At 37.6% G+C, this 7000-nt stretch overlaps 1 non-coding gene across 1 annotated transcript; it reads left to right on the top strand.

Moving 5' to 3' along the window:
- Positions 1-6893: 6893 nt before the first annotated feature.
- On the top strand, positions 6894-7000 carry LOC121214265 (small nucleolar RNA R71). The gene has a single exon (XR_005909849.1). It is a non-coding gene; the product is annotated as a small nucleolar RNA R71 (small nucleolar RNA).

The following is a 7000-nucleotide window of genomic DNA, read 5'->3' as shown; positions in this document are numbered from 1 at the left end:
TTTGCAGATCCTTCAGAATTCGACTTATCTTTTGCTCCATCATTATTGTCTTTGCATGAATCGCTTCGCTCCTTTTTCGATAATGGGCTCCATGGTTCAAATATGTAATCTAGAAACCCAGGCACAAAAATAAATGGTTCATTGTAAATTTCCGTAAGAGCACTTCTCATCGAGTCATCCCTTATTTTTTAGTATTTCCAGTAAGCTTGTTGCTGCCACTGCATATCTTGCATTATGTCCATCAACTTTGACAGCTCATCTCGAAGATCTAGGCAAGGCGGTTGAGCTCTGAACATTGAAGTCTCGATATCAGGTTTAGCTTCTGGTTCCATTAGTTCCACCTTATCAGGGACTTCAGCCGATTGCATTGGCTCGATCTCTATGGGATCTTCTTCTTCTTCTTTTTTGGAATCCTCACTTTCTTCAACTTGTTGTTGTAGAACAGAGTCTCCAGCAATTCGATAGAGGTCCCAATCTGTTATTGTGCTCTGGCTATAGCCTGTCTTCTTTACATTTGCAAGAATTTTAGTTTTCAAGCACAAAATTGTTATCGTAAAGGGAAAGTAAGCTGGGCCAAAACGTGAACGTCTAACGGCACAATTCTGGATTTCCCTCAGGATGATTTTCCCACATCAATGGTCTTCCTAGTTAAAATCGAGTATAATAAGACCATTCGCTCTAATGAGATTGTAGGCCCATGTGAGCTAGGCATAAGGCTAAATCAGATGAACTAGAACCATACCTTTGTTAGTGGTGTCAAATATTCTCTTCGACAAGTATGGATTCCTTGCTTAGACACAGTCCACTTAAAACCTGGAACTATAAGTTCCTCGAGAATTTCTTGCAAATTTTCAAACTCTATACTGCTCATCAAGGAGAACTATTCGTCGTTTTCGAAATCAGGCAATTCAAAGAACTCATTAATAGCATTTGAAGTTATTGGTACCTTGGTTTCGCGACCTGGAACTTCCGCCAACTCACTTAAGGTTAAATTCACATATAATTCGCGTATTAACTCCTCATCCACACTAGGTTTCTTCTCACAAAACAACTCCCAATTGAGAGTTTCAGCAACCTGACGAATACAAGCAATAAAACCAATATAGTTGCTTTCTTTCAATGTGAAACCTTTCTCTGGATGCATCTGTTGATTCTTGAAGATACTATTGTATCTTTCTTTGGCTTCTTCACAGTGGAACTTGTTTTGTGATTCGTTAATTTGGGCAAATGCACGAGTTCTCTTGTGAGGCATGCTTAACCACTTTTTTTGTAAAAATGAAAAGTTCTTAAGAAAAATAATTTTGAATCAAAATATGGAAAATTAAAAAAGGTTGAGGGGTTTTTGGCTAAGGATGGGTGAAAGGGTGGTGTGCTGCTCGGGTATGAAAGGCAGCAACATGCAGTAGAGGATGGATGTTAGCAGCGTGCAGATCGTTGAGCAGGCCTGGTGTGGGCGCGCATGGGGTGCTGCTGACCGATCAGCTAGGCGATGTTATGGCTAGGGAATTCTTAGGAGGTTTCGGCACTTAAGGGTTTTGGTGTTCTTGGAGGGAATGGTGTCTAAATGAAAAAAAAATAAGAATAGATGGGTGGAATTTGTAGTGAAAGGAGTAGGAGCTAGAGTAGAATTTAAAAATTTTTAAGTTCTAATTCTACTCAACGTAAATAACAATTAATAATTAATATAATGCATATTAAATTATTATTTGCTATTAATTTATTAAGATGAAAAATTATCGAATAAACGACGATTAAATTAAAACTAATCCTAACTCTAAATAAAGCGGATAATAATTAATATATATTGTAATGGATATAATTATATATTAATAACTATCACCTTTTCTTTTTTTCTTTTTTTATTGAGTTAAAAACATTTATTCTAGATGTTTTTTGAAAATATTTACAAAAAGAGGCATCTAATTTTTAATATTTACAAAAAGAGCAACCAAATTTTTAAAAATAATTCACTTAAGTTCCTAGACTTAATGAAAATTCAATATTGAGTTGCAACATAAAACTTGGATCAAAATTGACCCTTCTATTTGAAAACCTAAAAATTTATTTTATCATTTAGGGAATAAATTCTTGGGAAATTATGTTAAAACCAAATCCCAAAGAAAGATTGGAGAGGTCACAAGTGGTCCCGCTTAAGTTCCAATCTCCTAGACAGAATATATTTAAACATACTAATCCCGAAATATACCCTAAATCATTTCTTCAAACAGAAGAACAAGAAAAATTAAATATCTGATAAAATGAACGAGATTTGATTCTGTTCAATTTTATCTCCCTAGTAATGTTTCAAACGTTAAGCATTAACTAGAAAATTACCTCCCTTACCTTGAAGTTCAAGAACTCCGTATGGATAGACTCGATGAATCATAAATGGACCGGACCAAAGTGATTTTAACTTACCTGGATAGAACCTTAATCTAGAATTAAATAACAAGACTTGCTGACCTGTTTCAAATTCTCGAACTCGAATGTGCTTGTCATGCCATTTCTTAAGTCTCTTCTTAAGTAATTTGGCATTCTCGTATGAAGACATTCGGAATTCTTCTAACTCATTAAGTTGAAGCATCCGTTTCTCTTTGGCACTTTTAATATCCAAGTTGAGTTGTTGGAGAGCCCAGTAAGCTTTGTGTTCTAACTCCAAGGGTAGATGGCAGGCTTTCCCTAAGACTAACCTATAGGGTGACATCTCTAAAGGTGTCTTGTATGTTGTCCTGTAAGCCCATAAAGCATCATCCAGTCTTTTGGACCAATCTCATCGGTTCGGGCAAACTACCTTCTCAAGTATGCCTTTGATCTCCTTGTTTGCCAGTTCAGCTTGCCCATTCATCTGCGGATGGTAAGCTGTAGCGACCTTGTGTTTCACTCCATGTTTATCTAATAACCATTTCAACCACTTGTTCACAAAATGGGACCCTTCATCATTGATGATGGCTCTTAGGGTTCCAAACCTTGTGAACACATGTTTTTACAAAAACTTCATTACAACCTTAGCATCGTTTGAAGAATATGCCTCTACCTCAACCCACTTAGACACATAGTCTACAGCTACTAATATGTACTTGTGACCAAAAGACGAAGGGAAAGGACCGAGAAAGTCAATACCCCAAACATCCAATAATTCTACCTCAATGATGTTTGTTCGAGGCATCTCATTTCTGTTGGTGACATTTCTGACCCTTTGACATCGATCACAACTCTTTACATAAGCATATGCATCTTTGAATAGTGTTGGCCAAAAGAATCCAGCTTGCACTACCTTGCCTGAATACGTGTACCTTCGAAGTATCCCCCACTCGAAGCTGCATGACAATGGTATAAAATTCATCTTTTGCAATGCATATCTAATCATTTGATCTGCACACTTTTTAAACAAATACGGTTCTTCCCAGAAATAGTACTTCACATCGTGAAGAAACTTTTTATTTTGATGATACATATTATCAATCGGCATCAAACCACAAGCTAAAAAGTTAGCAATATCAGCAAACCAATGGGTATTATGGACATGATTTACCTTCAGTATGTGTTCATCTAGAAACCTCTCTCGAATTGGTATAAGAGGAGAGTTCCCTTCTTGTGGCTCCAATCTAGACAAGTGGTTTGCTACATGGTTTTCCACTCCCTTTCGATCTTGAATTTCTAGCTCGAACTCTTGAAGTAGAAGTACCAATCAGATCAGTCTCGGCTTAGTGTCTTTCTTGGCAAGTAAATACTTAATTTCTGAGTGGTCCGTATAAACAGTCACTTTGGTACCTACAAGATAAGATCAAAACTTGTCAAAAGCAAACACAATAGCAAGTAACATTTTTCTGTAACTGTGTAATCCAGTTGAGCTCCTGTCAGAGTCCGACTTGCATAGTAGATGGGATGAAAAAATTTATTCCTTCGTTGACCCATGACAGCTCCGATCGTGAAGTCACTTGCGTCACACATCAATTCAAATGGTAAATCCCAATCTGGTGTGACTATTATGGGTGCCGAGACTAGCTGACTCTTCAAATCGTTGAAAGCTCTAAAGCACTCCTCGTCAAATTTAAATGTTGTATCCTTCTCCAATAATTTTCAAAATGGTTTAGCAACTTTGGAGAAGTCCTTGATGAATCTTCGATAGAAACCGGCGTGACTCAAAAAATTCCTAACACCCTTTAAAGATATTAGAGGTGGGAGTTTCTCAGTAACATCTACCTTTGCTTTATCTACCTTTACAGATATGTATCTCCGAACACTGAAAAATCATCCATAAAAACTTCCAAATATTTCTCAGCCATGTCAGTAAAAATAAACATCATGCATCTTTGAAATGTAGTAGGTGTATTACATAAACCAAATGGCATGCGCCTAAACGCAAATGTATCGTACGGATAGGTGAATGTTGTCTTGTGTTGATCTTCCGCTGCTACTGTAATTTGATTATACCTAGAGTATCCATCGAGAAAATAATAATAGCCTCACCCTACAAGTCTATCCAGTATCTGGTCCAAAAATGGCAAAGGAAAGTGATCTTTCCTAGTTGTCTTGTTTAGTTTCCGATAATCAATGCAAATTCTCCATCCCGTAACCGTTCTAATCGGTATCAACTCATTATTCTCGTTTTCAATGACCGTGATACCTCCCTTCTTTGCCACGCACTGCACTAGACTTACCCATGAACTATCTGAGATGGGGTAAATTATACCCGCGTCTAACCACTTGATGATTTCTTTCTTGACTATGTCCTTCATGATGGGGTTCAGTCTTTGTTGTCCATCAATCGTCCCTTTTTCGCCATGTTCTAATATAATCTTGTGCATGCATACAGATGGACTAATTCCGAAAATATCGACTATGGTCCATTTGATAGACTTCTTGAATTGTTTCAAAACTAGGATGAGTTTCTCTTCTTGCTCAGTAGTTAATTCTACTGAAACAATCACAGGTAGAGTAGAAGAGTTACCTAAATAAACATATTTCAAATGTGATGGAAGTACCTTCAGTTCTAATTTAGGTGGCTCTTTGATTGACGCTTTTGGTTGGGCATAATCCCTTTTCTCTAACTCTAAAGATTCAAAGCGGAATTGCGGATTAAATCCCCTTTGGTTAGCTTCTAACAAAACTAAGTATTCATCCTCCTCTTCATTATTTGGAGGATCTGATGTCAAAATTTGTTCCAATGGGTCTTTAACATAATTAAGTTCCTTCTCCACATTAAATCCTCTAAATCGGACACTGCAGAATAATCATCAATTGTGTCAGGAAATCGCGTGGACTTAAAAACATTAAATTTTACCTGATTATCCTGAACATGCATAGTAAGCTTGCCCTTCTGCACATGAATAAGGATCCTTTCGGTTGCTAAGAATGATCTTCCTAGGATGATTGGCACCTTTTTGTCTATTTCAAAGTCTAGAATCACAAAGACAGTAGGAAAGATAAATTTGTCTACACATACCAATACATTCTCAATTTTTCCTTTTGGATGTGCTAAGGATCGATCTGCTAATTGAAGTGTAACCGTAGTAGGTCTAACTTCACCTATCCCCAACTTCCTAAATATTGACATGGGCATCAAGTTGATACTCGCACCCAAGTCACATAATGTCTTACCACAATATGTTGCTCCAATATTGCAAGGTATGGTAAAACATCCAGGATCCTTCAATTTTGGGGGTAGTTTGTCTTGAAGATCTACACTGCATTCCTTCGTTAGGGCTACCATCTCAAATTCTCCAAGCCTTCATTTTTTAGAAAGGATTTCCTTCATGAATTTGAATTAGTTCGGCATTTGTTCAAGTGCTTCAACCAACAGGAAGTTGATATGAAGTTGCTTGAGTACGTCTAGGAACTTCTTGAATTGAATTTCCTACTTCTGCTTCTGAAGTCTTTAAGGTTAGGGTGGTGAAGGTTTCTTTACTGGAACTGGTTCATTCTTTTTCTGTGGCAATTCTACATCCAACGAAGTTATTATTTGATCAGAATTAGCTGGTTCAGAAGTTACCTTGTCAGATTTTACATATTCAATTTCCAGTGAAACTGGAATTTCAACACTCGGTTGAACTTCCTCTGAGTCTTGAGCGTCACCTGGCTCTTTCTTAACTTCGACGGAATTGGGCTCTAAAGTCTTTCCACTCCTCAATGTTAATGCTTTACAATGCTCTTTCCTTGGATTGCTCGGATTCTCCGTATCACTAGGTAAAGCACCTTGTGGTCAGTTTCTGAGTTCAGTTGCAAGTTGGCCCACTTGATTCTCCAAATTCCTTAGAAAGACATCATTTTTCGCCATGTATGCCTTCAATAGATTCTCTAGGCTATTGGATGGTTCAACTTGGGTTGGTTTCTAAGCTTGTTGGGAAAAACTAGGTGGCTGGGTCGTTTTAGGCTAGACATAATTGTTATTGGTTCCTGCCCCTTAGTTACTCCAGGAAAAATCCAGGTGGTTTCACCATAATGGGTTATAGAAATTAGATTGCAGCCCTTGCCTTCCTAGAGTTTGGTTCCGGTTACCCATGTAATACACAGATTCTGGGTTCGATGGACATTCTTTGAACAAATGTCCTTCCCCACAATAAACACAGGCTACATTTTCAAATTGATTCAGTGGCTGTGCTGCAAAACTATTACACCCATTAGTAGTAAGATTTTGTAACATTGAGAATATTCATGATACTTGAGATGCAAGTGAAGTAAAAGTGTCTACTTCATGTATTACAGCGACTCGTCTTCCTGACATTGCTCAATTGGTTGGCCATTGATAATTGTTGCTAGAAATCCTCTCAATGATTTCATAAGCCTCATTATAAGACTTAGAAAGGAGAGCACCATTAGCAGAAGCGTCCACTACCACCCTCGTGTGAGCATTGAGACCATTATAAAATGTCTCAAGTTGTATACAATGTGGAATTCCATGATGAGGGCACTTCCGTAATAATTCTTAGTACCTTACCCATGCCTCATACAATGACTCATCATCCATTTGTTGGAAAGCAGTGACCTCGTTCCTCAACTT

This window comes from Gossypium hirsutum, chromosome D01, assembly GCF_007990345.1.
Source record: "Gossypium hirsutum isolate 1008001.06 chromosome D01, Gossypium_hirsutum_v2.1, whole genome shotgun sequence".
NCBI classification, from domain to species: Eukaryota; Viridiplantae; Streptophyta; class Magnoliopsida; order Malvales; family Malvaceae; genus Gossypium; species Gossypium hirsutum.
This window is presented reverse-complemented; position numbering and strand designations above follow the sequence as displayed.